This window comes from Ursus arctos, unplaced genomic scaffold (genome assembly GCF_023065955.2).
Source record: "Ursus arctos isolate Adak ecotype North America unplaced genomic scaffold, UrsArc2.0 scaffold_6, whole genome shotgun sequence".
Lineage (NCBI taxonomy): Eukaryota > Metazoa > Chordata > Mammalia > Carnivora > Ursidae > Ursus > Ursus arctos.
Window position 1 is genome coordinate 68,798,483 of NW_026623078.1, and position 15,779 is coordinate 68,814,261.

The 15,779-nt window shown below is 38.3% G+C and overlaps 1 pseudogene; it reads left to right on the top strand.

The window, feature by feature from the left end:
* Nucleotides 1-1,231: 1,231 nt before the first annotated feature.
* LOC125281077 (putative tRNA (cytidine(32)/guanosine(34)-2'-O)-methyltransferase) lies at nucleotides 1,232-1,999 on the top strand (annotated as a pseudogene).
* Nucleotides 2,000-15,779: the final 13,780 nt, after the last annotated feature.

The window sequence follows — 15,779 nt, forward strand, 5'->3', positions numbered from 1 at the left end:
TTCCTCTCAGCTGAGGGACATCTTAGGTCCGAGTCCGGTGTGGGGCATCTGTGTGCTGGGCACTTCGTGGCTGGTGAAGACATGCGCTTTGATTTCCTCTCCCTGTTTCTCAGGGAGCAGTGTCATTTTTTATCATACCACCTTACTGCCTTACCTTGTGTAAACTCCTTTCTTGCCTTAGGCACTGGCTTTCTCAGCCTTTCCGCATTATGTCAAATAATTGGCAGCTGGAAGGAGCCAAGCTGTATGAAGGCTTATTTCGGTGGCCCTGGGGTGGGGAGGGTGTCTCTGAAACATCCTTACTGCTGGGGCATCTGTCAATCCATACAGTGCCAGCAATGTCAGAGACAGGGAAGAAGTCATAACTCTGTTTCTGAATCCAGAGAGGGAAAAGAAAATTCACATCTTGCAAGTCATCTAGAATATCTCAATATTACTTCAAATTATAGGCTCAGTTAAATTTTCTAAATATGGGTTCGTAAGCCCAGAAAATCATCAAAGTATGGAAATTCATTTAATGTTTATTTTTTTGCCCTCCCAGCTGGAGTGTACTTGTGTCTGGCAACTTGTGTTGGGAGTAAGGGTGTGGTTACACTTTCTTTTCAACCTTCACTCAACTAACCAGCTACTATTCTTGCCCATCTAAATACGGAATATAGGGAGGGAGGGAGAGATAAGGAAACAGAGTGGATTCTTGATTTGTGCTGTCAGAATATGTTTGTCCCCTCTCGAGCCTGGCAGGTATGTGGAGTTCACTTGCTGTCTCTGTGCTTTTGTGGACTCTTATGTGCCATTTCTTGTGAAATCACTTTTGGAAACCCAATATTCCTTCTAGAAGACTCTCTTGGGCAGAAATTTAAAAAAAGGCTCTAGGCGACTTTTCTCTCCCTCAAGGCCACAAAACTGGTCCACTTTTGGACCACCTCACAAGGGAAGTGCAATTTCTTTCCAGATGCATCTGACCAAAGCTTAGCTGGCTATGTAGCTTGCTCACCTACCTCTTCTTCCCTCCAGCCTCTGGCAAGAGTCAGATCTCAGCCCACCATGCCTACCAAACTCATGTGGGACTCTACAAGGAGACCTGGTGAGGGTTGTCTTGCCAGGCCAAAGGTGAAGTGACTCAGAGCTGGCAGAAGTCTGTTTAAATCTTCTCTCTCTCTCTCTCTCTCTCTCTCTCTCCACTTTTTCAACCTTTTACATACTCAATTTGGTTTGAAAATTCCTGAAGGCTATGGACCTCCAGGCTCTGGCTCCATGCCCAGGTGTGTTACAGATCCAAGGGGACCTCACGCAGCTGTCCACTGCCAAGGAGATCATCCAGCACTTGAAGGGCTGTCCCATGGACCTAGTGGTGTGCAAAGGGGCTCCCAATGTAACCGGCTCCATGATGTTGATTAGTATATGTAGGCCCGGCTCCTCCTAGTCGCTCTGAACATTGCCACGCAGGTCTTGCAGCCAGGGGGCTGCTCTGTCGCCTCGCTTTTTGGAGGCCAGGATGTAACCCTGATCTATAGCCAGCTGCGTGTCTTCTTTTCCAGTGTGCTTTGTGCCAAGCCCAGGAACAGCCATTCCCCAGTGTAGGGGCCTTTACTGTCAGTGAGGGTTATGACCCTGCTGAGGGCTTCCTTCAGGACCTGACCAAACCCCTGCTGGACTACTCTTACGATCCAGATTTCAACCAATTAGATGGTCTCACTCGCCTCATTGTGCCATTGTTGACCTGTGGGGGCCTGAGCTCCTATGGTTCAGACCGCGGTTACCCACTGGACCTAGAGGATGGCTCCGAGTACAAGTACACACACCCACACAGCCCCCCATGTCACCAGCATACTGGGAGGCCTGCATGTTGAAGAAGGAAGGGTGGCTGGCCAAGAAGATCCGTCCCCAGGACTGCCCCATCAGCACAATGGACACGTTGCCCCAGGCCCTGGCTGCTCCACAGCGCCACACCCTGCTGGCCTCTGAGGCTGAAGACAATGAAATGAATTGTTCACCTTAATACTTAGAGTTAGCTGGCAATCTGATACATCCCGAAGCTGTTTTCTGTCAGGAAAACGAGAACTTGCATTGATGAAATTCTTTTCAAACATCTCATCAATGGGTCCTGAACATCCAAGCTCCGGAACCCACAACAACCACCACGAACACAAGGAAAGAAGCATCCCAGAATGCCTGTCTGCATTGCAGACAGGAGTCTTGAGTGAGGTCTTGCTTCTTTAAATCTTACCAGGGGTGCCCTGAGTATGTCTAGAATTGCGCCCCAAAACGGGTTCTTAAAATGTATAGAAATCAGGAGTATCTGTGAACCTGGTGGAGGAAAATATTACATCTTTATTTTCACTAATATAACTGAAATTTAGCTTTACTCTACAACATAAATGCTGGCAACAAGTCACAATAGTAAAAGTAGTGCCTGTTAGCTTCCCACTGATACAAATCAGTTATTCTTACATTACATTGCAGTTTTTGCCGGCATCTTGAAATGCTGTTCACATTTGTCATTACTTTGAATAATAGAAGATCATAATTTGATGTACTAAAAAAAGAAAAGGCATTTTTATACCAAAAATAAATTTGGGGCCAAAGTTATCTTATAAAAATTGTAAAAATTGGCCTTTGACTCATGATTTAGTGATAACTTTCCAACAGATTCATTTTTTAAAAAATAGTCAGTGTGAGGGGCACCTGAATGGCTCAGTCGTTCAAGCCTCTGACTCTTGATTTCCGCTCAGGTCATTATCTCAGGGTCATGAGATGGAGCCCCAAGTGGGGCTCTGTGCTCAGTGTGGAGTCTGCTTGAGATTCTCTCTCCCTCTCCCTGTGCCCCTCCCCCTGCTCTCTCTCTGAATAAATAAATACATACATACATATGCACGTACATACAATCTTAAAAAATGTCAGTGTGTACCTCTATAGTGTAGATATAGTAATAGGTACCTTTTCTAAATGCAGTGTTACTTAGTAATTATCAACAAAAATGCAATGAAGTTTTCAGCAGAGAAGTGAGGATTTCCACATAATAAACCTAATTTTTCTCAACCTGGTGGTTGTTATGTCCAATGAATCACATTTTTTGTCAGATGAATAGGCACAATACTCCTCAGTTTATGGTCAGCTAAAGTAGAATCCTATTTTATGCAGACTGGAAAAATTAATATTCATAAATATTTATGAAGAGTTGTTGGAGCTTTTTTTCCATTTCCGTTATATCTGGATCTGTTTTCCATAATACTACTAAGGGATGGATATTTTCATGACAATTAATCTCTTTCATGATGTAAAACTGAATAATAGCACATGAATTGCTACTTGTTATTTTTGTGTAACTGTAAACATAGAAAGATTCTTTTACTCTAGGGAAAGCAAAATTACTCTTTTTTGCAGGAGTATACACTTTCATATTTATATCCAGAATAGGCAAAAACAAAAACAAACAAAAAACCCAGAACAGCTGTTTCATTAAATTGCTTTCTTCTCAATCACTTACTGTATTAATCATGGCTCTTTCAATATCTCCTTTTATTTTCCAAAAACATATAACCTTCTTATTTGACTGTTCCCTTATGTTGCATTTTGATTTGGCCAAGCTGATGAATTACAAATGAAGTTCACAAAAAAAATTATTGTCCCCCAAAGAATATTACTTTATTTCAGACTGAGACACACCAATTAATACTCCCTTTCCCCCTTTGTGGTATCTGAGAACTCATTGCTTCTTCTCCATTGCATTTAATTTTAGTATAAAGAATAATAGCTTGCATTATAAGACTCTGAAGCCTTCTCCAGTTTTTTCATGGTTCTAGGCAGTTAGATTTCAGTTTAAATTAAAGGGCGTTTAATCCTTATATTTTAGCTCTACAGAAGTCAAGAACTTGTAAGCTGATTGATTTAGAAAGGAATAGTTCAACATACATTAAGGATATATATCCTCATCTTCCTGGGAAGCCAAAGTTGAAAAAATAAAAAAAGAAAGAGAGAGAAGTTCAACAAAAGGAAACGTGGACCATGCCTTTACGTCAGTAAAATATAGTCAATTTAGTTAATACTTTGAGGCAAACCAGATGATGACTGATTGACAAAATAATTATTTTGGTATCATAAAAACATAAAGATTAACTTGGGATATAAGGAGATAGTTCAAGATGATTATATTTATAAAATAACCAGAGCAGCAGGTTAATTATTTTTTCTTTTGTGGTGGGGTTCGAGGAAGAAGAGGAAGAAGAGGCATTAATTCACTTGCAATTCAATACAATTCAACAAGTTTTTATTGAACACTTATTATGTTCTACACATTTTGCTGATCACTGGGATTAGTAGTTTTAAATCAAAAAAATAATTTATGCCTGAATTTTTGGTTTCAAACAAATTGATTTTGTTTGAAGAGGGCAGGGGAGTTCTGTCACCTGGGACAAAGACGTCAAGTAAAGAATCACACTATAATCCACTTTACTCCATCTGGACCCATAGGGCTGTCCTCGCATGGTCCAGATTCACTGAGCAACTAGAACCCATTATGTTAACTTTTCCTCCCTGTTGAAAGGAAAGCTGGCCTGAGTGTCTTCTTGTTCAGGCATTTAAGATGATACCAATAGTTCACTCCATAATCAAATGTGATGGAAGCACACTTAAGGAAGAAGCTGGGTTTCACTCCTTTCCTGTTTCCAAACACTCCAGGTCATTCAGTGATCTAGAGTCTACACAGGCACAACAAAATTGAGTCTTTTCTCCCCTAAAGGTATCACAGTGATCTGATCTTTCCTGAAAACATTTTTAACTCATCACTTTCGATAGACTCCCCTGCCACGTTGGAACACAATTCGTTGCTGCTGTTATGGCCTAGGAAGATAAGTTTAAACTTTGAGGAAATGCATATCCTGTTTTGTATCATCTGTTCTACTCTATACAGAACTATTTTATTTTCTTCTATTTGTACATTTCTTGGAGTACTTAGAAAAGACAAAGATACTACTGCTGCTCTGGATTTTCAGAAATGATTCAATCGTGACCCTGTAAGAGCTTACGATGTAATGTATGTGTGGAGACCTGCAAAGAAATTAAACAATTCAAGCAAATAAAAATAAACACTCTAAGGGAGGTACCCAGTGTTTCGAGGGTGATAAATTCCCCCGCAGGGATCAGAAAAGCTTCCTACACAGGTAATATTTAGTTCCTTGTGAAAAATGATAGAGTTTCTTTTTTTATTCTTTCCAATTTTCTGCACAGGCCAACATGGGAAGCACTGACCAGGTGGAAGGCATTTCTGGTGGTGAGCTGGACAAAGGTGTTCAGGTGTAAGATGACACAGGGGACACTTTCCAGAAGTCTCCTGTAGTTGAGGTGCAGGAGGCATGAGAAGAAATGTAGACTATCCACATCTGTAATGAAATTCCTCTCCTTGAATTCCCACCTATGAAAGTGGTAGAGGATCTCATGTTCCAGAAGAACTTGGTTTATACTGGGAATATGAACTGTTTTCCCCTCATGTACGAATTATAGCAAAGTGCAGTTTCTCTGTTCATGTGTGTGTGTGTGTGTATATATATATATATATATATATTTGTTTGGAGATCTACTTGCAAACAACAGAACTATCTCTCCCTAGTTTAATTTTTTTTAAGATTTATTTATTTATTTTAGAGAAAAAGAGAGAGAGAACACAAATGGGGGAGGGGAAGAGGAGGAGGGAGAGAGAGAATCCCCAAGCAGACTCCCTGCTGAGTGTGGAGTCAGACATAGGGCTCGATCCCAGGACCCTGAGATCATGACCTGAGCTGAAATTAAGAGTTAGACGCTTAACTGACTGAGTCACCCAGGTGCCCTTTGCTAGTTTAATTTTTAAAATAATTTATTAATGGACATTTAGAACACAAAGAGACAGGAACTCCCAAGTTATGAAACCAGGCAGGATGTACAGCAGCATGGCAGATTCTTTTCACGGTCACTGTCGTCCAGTTCCTTACACTCAGGGCAAAATGCAGGATATCCCACCAAGTGCCGTTTCTAAAGAAGAAATTGTTTCTGTCCCAAATTTGCTAAAGGTCAATTTCCCTGAATGAAGCTTCCATGGATCGTTGCTTCATTCCAAATTCAAGTTTCATGTGGTTGTTATCAGATCGGAATGATTAAGTCATATGTTTACATTTGCATTGAAAGGATGTTTCCTGAATTCTACTCCAGAGGAGCAGGATTCATAATGTGGAAAATGACAAAATATAGGGAGGCTGTTCAAAATACATAATACTATTATATATTATTTTATTAATATGTATTAGCAATCCACAAATGAAATATTATTGTATATTAGTAATCCATAAGTAAGATATATCCCTATACACCAGAATAGATCATTGTTAGGCAATGTTATTTTTTCACTCTTGGAAACATCTATGCATATCTTATCAAATGCAATACTTCTGCTATATATTATTAATCAATTTTTGCTAGGTTAGGCTGTGATAAAAATGACCCTCAAATCTCACTGTCTTAAAACAACCAGGTTTTCTTTCTTACTCATGTTACATCATCTTTGTGGGGTTGTCTGTAATTTTATTACTATTCACTTGGCCATGGCTATAATCATGTTGTACATTCTACATATTTTCTTCATTGTTTGATCCAGGCTCAGGAGCTGTGAGTATCTTGGACATGCTGTTTCCATACAAGAGGGGGAAGAGAGAGAGGGAGAGAGACTAAACCAAATAATAACAATAACAGAACCACATAATCACTCTGAAAGCATCTGCTTGAATATGGTATACATCACTAACAATTCCGTTGGTCAAAACAAAACGGAGTGAAATTGTTAAGCCTCATACCGTTTAGGTAGGAAAGTGAAATATTCTTTTAGAAGGGACAGTGAATAAATGACAATAATAATAAACTGTTTCAATTCTCTTTCATCATCTCAAATAGTTTTTTCCCAGCCTTACTTACAAAACACTGATTTTGTCTATAAAGAATACCCACCAAATTTGCATACAATACTAGCAAGTGGCCCAGTCTAGAATATTGTGATAATCTGTATCACATGAACAAAAAAATATCTGGTCCCACATTTGTGGGCTACATATAAAGACAGACAGGGCTCTTCCATTTGGGAAGGGAACACATGGGAGATATACAGGAGTCACTGTTTCACAGCAATTCTGAAATCATACCGAGTAGACAATCATTTGTTTTTAGATTCCACATATAAGTGAAACCATATGGTATTTGTCTTTCCCTGTCTGATTTATTTCACTTAGCATAAAACCCTCTAGGTGGACAATTAGAGGGCCTCCTGTGAAAGAATATTAAAAAAACCCATCTTTCTAGATCCAGATTCTGCTCCCTGGAATTAGTTCCTCCGTCCGTTGTTCTTGTTGACTCTGGCTTCATTTATTGGAAGGTTCCTCCTCTCTATGGTCTTTCTTTTCCAGATGCTATTGCACAATCTGAGTGAGGCATTGGAGAAAATGCCTTACTTGGGGTCTTAACAGATATCTCATTCTACTTTTGTTTACAGGAGGTACAAGTGGCAAAGGTCAGTTTAAGCCTCAAATGGTCGATCTCTTTTAATCCAGGGGTTGGCTCTTTTAGAATTACAACTATTTTAATTTATTTTACTACAGGAAGCCACACACAAAATTCTTTTTGAAACCTGTCGTTATACTTCTCTAGATTTGCTTAAAGGTAAATCAGGCTTATTATGTTTCCATGAGAGAGTCAGGGCTTTCATCTCCTTTTTCTGAGCCATTTTATTACCTGAAATATGTTAATACACAGTACCTTAATGTTTGAGAGGTTACACATAGAGACATGTTTTCCCACCTGTGGACTGGACATTGCCATGAGGTTGAGTCTTCAGGACTTTGTTTTCCCAAGTATTTCTCAAAATAATCTTAGGCTAGTAGGAGAGGAAAACAGTTTCATATTGCAGCTCTGCTCGCCAACATTTCCAGTTGTTTCTGATTTCATTTTTTTCATTAGTAACTTATCAAATGTAACTAAAAGTAGTTAAGTGAACCTAGTAGCATTCTGCTTCTAAGTCTCTTTCCTTAAAGTCACAGGACATTAGATTTATTATCTTCCAAGTTATTGCAGGTAACAGTTTATCACTGCGTCATGTTTTTTCTTCTTTTTTCCAGCCTTCTGTAAGTTTTTTTTTTTTTCATTCATCCCTTACATCAGTGCCCTCTATTTTAGCTTTCCTATCTACCACATTTACCAACTTTCCAATACTGACTTTTTATTTCTCTCTTTGGGCATGTTAATTTTTTCTTGCTAAAAAAAAACCCAATTGATATAGGAAAAATTTAGTTATTTAAGAAAATATATGTCAGGATCTCTCTGAAAAAAAAAATAGTGCCTGTACTCAATACCAATGTATAACAAAAAACATTAATCTGATTTTCACAAGCCTTATAAAATTATTCAGAAGGGTTGCTAAACAATGTCAGACCTGTTGAGAAATGTGGTATCATTTGAAAAATAAATTATCTCCAAGTGGAACTACATAGAAATACTACTATGAATAATAATGTAATTATAACAGCTAACATCTCTTGAGTGTTTACTGTTCCAGATACTGTCTTTGTTTTGTTTGTTTTTGTTTTTTAGAGGGAGAGTGAGAGAGTGTGAACATGGAGGGGATGGGGCAGGGGGAGAGGGCAAGAGAGAATCTCAAGCAGACTCCACACCTAGCGCAGAGCCTGAGGATGGGCTCTATCTCATGACCCTGAAATCATGACTTGAGCCAAAACTGAGTTGGATGCCTAACTGTCTGCACCACCCAGGCACCTTGTTCAGATACTGTCTTTAATTTCATCTCAACTTTATTCTAAATGAGAAAGCTAAAGTTCAGCTTAGGTCATACAACTAGAAGGTGAAGGACAAAGATATGAAGTCAGTTCTATCTGATTTAAGAGACCAGTTCCCAGTCATTAAGTTTGTTAAGTTGTATATGTGTATTTTTATTTTATAATATATTTCAAATCTAAATTTAAAAATGATATTAAATGGAGTGATCAATGGTGGACTCTGCTTGGTTGGGGTCTAACTCATCTGGTGGCAGACTTTTGAACCCATGCTATTGGCTGAAATTCCTATACTCTGGATAAGCAAGAAACTAAAAATAGAGAGGCAAGCATTAAAATAAATCTTCAGATTTTACTGAAGATACATTTATTTTTAATTATAATCCTTAAAAAAAACCAGAATTCTGCATACTTGTGGGAGACAATACAGGATAAAAATATGGTGGTCTCAGAACCATCACTACACTCTCACGGTTACACCTAACGCTGAACGACACATGCAACACCTGGCAGAAGCCTGGGGTCTGGGGCTCCTGCTTTGTTCACACTGAATCTTAGCGAGCCAGTGTTGACAGAGATGAGTGAATTATCTTGCGTACAGAGGCTGTTGCACAATCATTTGCACCATCAATTACTTGGGCTTATGGTGATTTCACAGGAAATGGAATCCTGGGGACTCTATTTAATATCTATTCTCAGGTAAAAATGCCTCCAGGAAAAGATTAGCTTCCTGGAAGTTATCTGATCCTGAGACCCAAAGTAGGAGAACTCAAGAAGCAGGAAACAACCTTAAAAAGACCTGTGAACAAGCTTTGCTGGTACTTGTTCTTACTTTTGAGTTGGCTGCTTTGCTAGAGTCAGTTGAAATTCCCCTATAAGCCCAGTTATGGTTTGTCATTTGCCTGTTGATGCAAGCGTATCACCTGGACCTTTTTAAGCCTGGGACGGAATGGATTGGTGGGGATTCCTTTCTCCCACCTCCTGCTTTACCGAGATATAATTGACAAAATTGTGTTTAAATCATACAGGGCGATAGTTTGCTATATGTATACATTGTGAAATAATTCCCATAATCAAGTTAATTAACACATCCATTACTTCACATAGTTATTTATTTATTTATTTATTTATTTATTTATTTGGTGGGAACACTTCAGATCTACTCTCCGCAAATTTCAAGTATACAATACAGTATCATCAATGTAGACACCATGTTATACATTAGATTCTCACAACTTACTCACCTTATAACTAAAGGTTTGTCCTCTTTGACCATCTTCTTTCCCCACTGCTGCCACCCTCCAGCCCTTGACAACCACCATTCTACTTTGTTTCTGTGAGTTTGACATCCCCTTCCTTCCTTCCTTCCTTCCTTCCTTCCTTCCTTCCTTCCCTCCTTCCTCCCTCCCTCTTTCTTCCTTCCTTCCTTCCTTCCTTCCTTCCTTCCTTCCTTCCTTCCTTCCTTCCTCCCTCTTTCTCTTTCTTTCTTTCTTTCTTTCTTTCTTTCTTTCTTTCTTTCTTTCTTTCTTTCTCTTTTTTAGATTACCCATATAAGTGATACCATATAGTATTTGCATTTATCTGGCTTATTTAAGTTAGCATAATGTCCTCCATGTTTATCTATGTTGTTACAAATAAAAGTTCCTTCTTTTTAAAGACTGCATAGGGGCGCCTGGGCGGCTCAGTTGGTTAAGTGTCTGCCTTCAGCTCAGATCATGATCTCAGGGTCCTGGGATCAAGCCCCACATCAGGCTCCCTGCTCAGCAGGGAGTCTGCTTCTTCCTCTCACTCTGCCTCTCCTCCTTGCTCATGCACTCTCTCTCTCTCAAATTAAATAAATAAAATTTAAAAAATAGAGACTGCATAATATTCCATTGTGTGAGTATATGTTTATGTATGTATATAGATAGATGATAGATAGATAGATAGATAGATAGATAGATAGATAGATAGGTTTTTTGGTCTATCAATCCATATATATATATATGTTTACATATATTTACATATATGTATGTGTGTGTGTATATATACACACATATATGTTTACATTTTTTAAAAATCCATCCATGAATGGACGCTTAGATTGTTTCTGTATCTTGGGTATGGTGAATAATGCTGCAGTGCAATGAATATGGAAATGCAGGTGTCTCTTCAAGATAGTGCTTTTGTTTCCTTCAGATAAATATCCAGAAGTGGGATTGCTGGATCATATGGTAGTTCTATTCTTAATTTTTTTGAGGAATGTCCATACTGTTTTCATGGGTAGGATTTCTTTTTGATTAGTGTCAATGGGATCAGACAGAGCCAACTAAATCATATTAAGAAAAAAAAATCTATAGTCAGTCTCAGCTACGTGTGTGTGTGTGTGTATGTGTGTGTGTGTTTGAGTGTGAGTGTGTTTGAGAGACTGAGAGTGACAAGAGAATCCCATGACATTTTGGAAACAATCAGATTGACAGCTGGTCAGTATCTGGGGCTACTTAGATTATTTAGTTGGACATCAGCAGCCTTAATTTAATCGCCCCTGTCAGCCATTTAACCCGAATCAACATAACTATAGACTCTATAGTATTTTAGGGATTTCAAAAGCAAAATATTGAGGCACGTTTCTTCTTTGCGTTAAATCCTGGTTTCTGCCTCATGTGCTAGAAATAAGGACAAGCAATCAAGTTCAATCCACAGCCCAGTGCATTTACAGCTTCTAGATATTTGACAGCGCAGGTAGGAAGGAGGTAAAACATGGATTCAGTGTTTGGAACGCAGATGTTGTGTTGTCTCTTTCCGGCCTGCTGAGTAATGGGCTCTGCCAGCTGCACTAGAACGCAAGGTGTTGTTGACTCAGTTCTGAGTTTTGGTCTGGGAAAAGTGCTTTCCTTCTTGGTTCTTCTGGCTGTTAACAGATGACCTGGAGTTTTGTAGAGAGCCCAGTAATTTTTCTTGTTTTAATATCTTATTTATACAGTTCATACATTTGTATAGTTTAAAAAGTCAAATTGGTCCTGAGAAAGAGTACCCATTGATATGAAAATCAGTATCCCTATTCTGCTCTCTTCCCATTTTGTCCTCTTCAGAGGCAACATCTTTCAAATATTTTTACTATTTTTTTTTTTTGGTATTTACATCCGTATCTCTAAATAATTTGCTTGTATTACTTCTCGATGTTCTAGTTTTAGAAATTGTCACCTGGATTTTTACCATAGAAGATGAGGATTTAGCTTTATTTCCTTCCCCTGGATTCTTTTTCCATTTACTTTCTCTGCCTTCCCATCTACCTGCCTCTTAATCTAATTTTGTTTTATTTTAGTCAATTTAACAGTTAATATTTGCCTTTTATGACATGAACATAATATTCACACTGAACTTGGGTTTGATATCCTCTGTGTGTTCCATAATATATACATAATTTTAGGAACCATCTGAGGTGAGGGATTAAGGCATACTTTCCTGCATTACATTTTATGGTAACCTTTTCCCCTCCTGAAAACTTTTTGTTCTTCTTCAAGTTTTTTGTTTGTTTAGTTTTTTATGTATTCAGCACAATGCAACCTCAAATTAAATACTAGGTGTTCTACCAATTTCTATTCTTGATGGAATTTTTCCCAGAGCATTCTTTCTGCTCCTTTCTAGACTGGCGGTCCCTCAGCCTAATTTTTACACTGTCCCTGGGAGGATTCCCTTCTTCTTCCTGTGTTTGGATTAACTTTGATCTGTGGTGATGACTCATCTTGACTAATTCTTTATCCCTAAGTTGACCACTCCAGGATATGTATCCGAACCATTTTCAGGCTCACAGGGTTGACTCTAAGATTAGAAAAGCCAGTTTGTTTATTGGGTGGATCTCTGGATCTCGCTAAGTCTTGTTTGATGGGGTCCACTTATTCCTCCTCTTTTGAGAATGATACCTTTGCTGACAAATGTTTCTCATGTAAAGACTCCTTATCCTTTCTTGAGAATAAACTTCTGAAGTTTGGCCAGTCCCTAGCTGTGGGCAATTTGGGACAAGATCTGGATATTTGGTCCTCAAATTGACTTTCTATCAACTCTCCTTATTATGCTGCCCCTTTTATTTCCACTTTCAAAACTGTGAGCAGTTCTATACTTTAGGGAATTCAGGGAAAATTAAGTTGGACATGGCTTTTCTGAGTTCTATATTAAGATTTAATTTTCTTGGATTTCTAAGTCATTTGATACCAGTCCATCTACTTTGCATTTTCTAGTATTTTGTTATTTTTCCTCTTATATTTCTCCACATCTTTGTGGATTTATATATTTAAAAAAATATTTTACTGCCATTTTAATGGGGTTTTGGAAAAGACCAAAAGTAGGTAAGCATATTCAACTTTCCATCTTTTCCAAGGAGCCTACCATACATACATATTTTAAACACACTCTTTTCCACTCAGTACAATGAAAACAAAGCATTTAAATCCTGTCTGTCTTCTCTTTCTTCAAACAACAAACATTAAACCTGAAGTGTTACACAACTACAAAGAAAGTCCTTTCTCAAGATATTTGCTATGCTTGAAATATTTGTTGTGCCAATACAAGATATTAATCAGTTCAAACTATGTGTTCTTAATTATCAGGATTATTAGATGACCTCCCAAAATAATCACTTGGGGAAACATTACAAAATATCCTCTCAGGGGCATGCTGGCCAGTTTAAAAAGGATTTTCCTGTATTTCTTGGAGAAAAGGGACATCATGCGTCATGTATTTTATGGTGCTGATGATGTGGAATGGATTGTCCTATGAAAAATGAGTGCCATGTCACTGGAAGTGCTGAAAGAGAAGCTGGGTAACCATCTCTCAGGGATTCCACCATGTTTACTTGAGGTTAGAATAACTGAAGTAAAAAACCCTTCCACTCTCTGTACACCTACAAGTCTATGAATTTTGGTGAGAATTCCCCTCAAATTTGCATCCTTGAACATTAGGTCTTTTATGGTATGATGATGCTTTTATGCCATGCTTGGAGGAACCAACTGGTCTTAGATCCTTAGATCCTAAGTTCCATGTGGACTAGTTCTGTGTCCATTTTATGCACCACTCTGTCCCTAGTGACTGACATTGTGATTGCTCATATTGGATGCTGAAGACACATTTAAAGAAAGAAGAGAGAGAAAGGGAGAGACAGAGAGAAAGAAAGAGAAGAAAAGATAAAAGAGTTAAGAATGTTGAACTATTCCAGGAAAATAGCATCAGCAACAGTGGCGGTGAGCTGTTGTATATTATTATAACTTTCACTGAGGGTAGGGTCACTCTAAGACAGAGAGAGTCATGAGGTCCATGGTCTTAAAGAGTACAGTCAGGGCTTACATTCTGAGTCCTTCTCTCATCTAAAATGTTTTAATCTACATTGAGGTAGAAGAGCAGTTAAATAAATGCTACTATTGTGCTTAGTTTTTATTATTTATTTATCTTATTTTTAAAAAGATTTTATTTAGTCATTTATTTTAGAGAGGGAGAGAGAGAGAGTGTGTGTGTGCATGTGAACACAGTGAGGAGCAGAGGGAGAGGGAGGGGAAAGAATCTCCAACAGATTCCACATGCTGAATGCAGAGCCTGATGCAGGGCTTGATCACGACTCTGAGGTCATGACCTAAGCCAAAACCAAGGGTCAGATGCTTAACTGACTAGCCACCCAGGCGCCCCCATTGTGCTTAGTTTTTAGAGCCTCTTCACCTAGTTCTCTATTTCATAGATGAGGTAATTAAATCTCAGAGAGTTTAAGTAACTTGGTTAGATAAACCAAGGCTCAGAAGTTAAGTATGGTAGGTCATTTTTTCCCATACCATGAAATTTTTCCATGGTGTTGTCTCTGTTGTCTTTTAAAGACAACTTTGTTGGGGATTAGAATTCAAGAACTCTCAGGGTAGTCTGATGCTGTGTGGGACACTGCCTTGTTGATGATGGTAGTGTTGATGGGGATAAAGCTGATGAGAATTGATGTTGTCTTCTGTGACATGATTTTTTTTTTGAAGCACCAGCTGGCAGTTGGTAACCAACACAGCCTCTTCCTCTGCCTGGAACACTGGAATGCCTTTATAAATCATGGTCTCTTCTCTTTGGAGAAGTTAGAGTTGGAACTCTCTCAGGTCAGGAAGCTGGTGACAACATTCTCATTTCAGGATGAGATTCTGTGAGAAGGAGGAGACATCTTTTTCACTCTCAGTTGTTCACATAGGAGTAGAAGAAGAGGCAAGGATTGGGAAAAGGGTCATTTGGGATTTTAAGGATGACTTTTATAATGATGCCTTTACAGAAAGCTTTCTAGTTAATGTAATATACCTGGGAAAACTGTCATGCCACAATATTCCCAGACATTTTATATGGTATGTTAATCAATTAAAAAACCGTAGATTTTTTAGAATTTGAAGTTTCTTAAATAGCCTAAATTTGACAAAACTCTGAGTGTAATTTGTTAAGAATTGGCCCTTTAAAGTTTTAAGCAATTACATTTGGTTTTCCCCTAATTTTTCCAAAGACTTGCAAAACTTGTCTGTATGCAGTGGCAAAATAAGACTTTGTCTTGGATAAACTAAGAAATCTCCACAAAACATTGTTTTACTGTCTATACTCCTTATATTGTCTTCATGTGAAACTTGTCTTTGTTTATCACACATCAACTGAGGGAATTTCATGGCTGTTAAATTGCCCCTGACCCATGGTAAATGTTAAATAAAATATTGCTATTGATTTTTTTAACGTGTGTGTAGTTTTATTTATTTTTTAAAATTATTTTTATTACGCTGTTGATTTTTTTTTTGTAGAGTATACAGATTGGCCAGTTTGGGCAAGGTTTTTTTAAGGCTGTTTTTTCTTCTGTCCCCCAACTGTTTTGACCAAGAACATCATCTTTCTCCCATTTCTCAAACTCTGAAATTGGACTCTCTCTCATCTATAACGGGTTGCTTTTTACAATCCTGATACTTTTTTTCCCCCTAAATAAAGGTGTCACATTAGTTCTCTCCTTTTTAA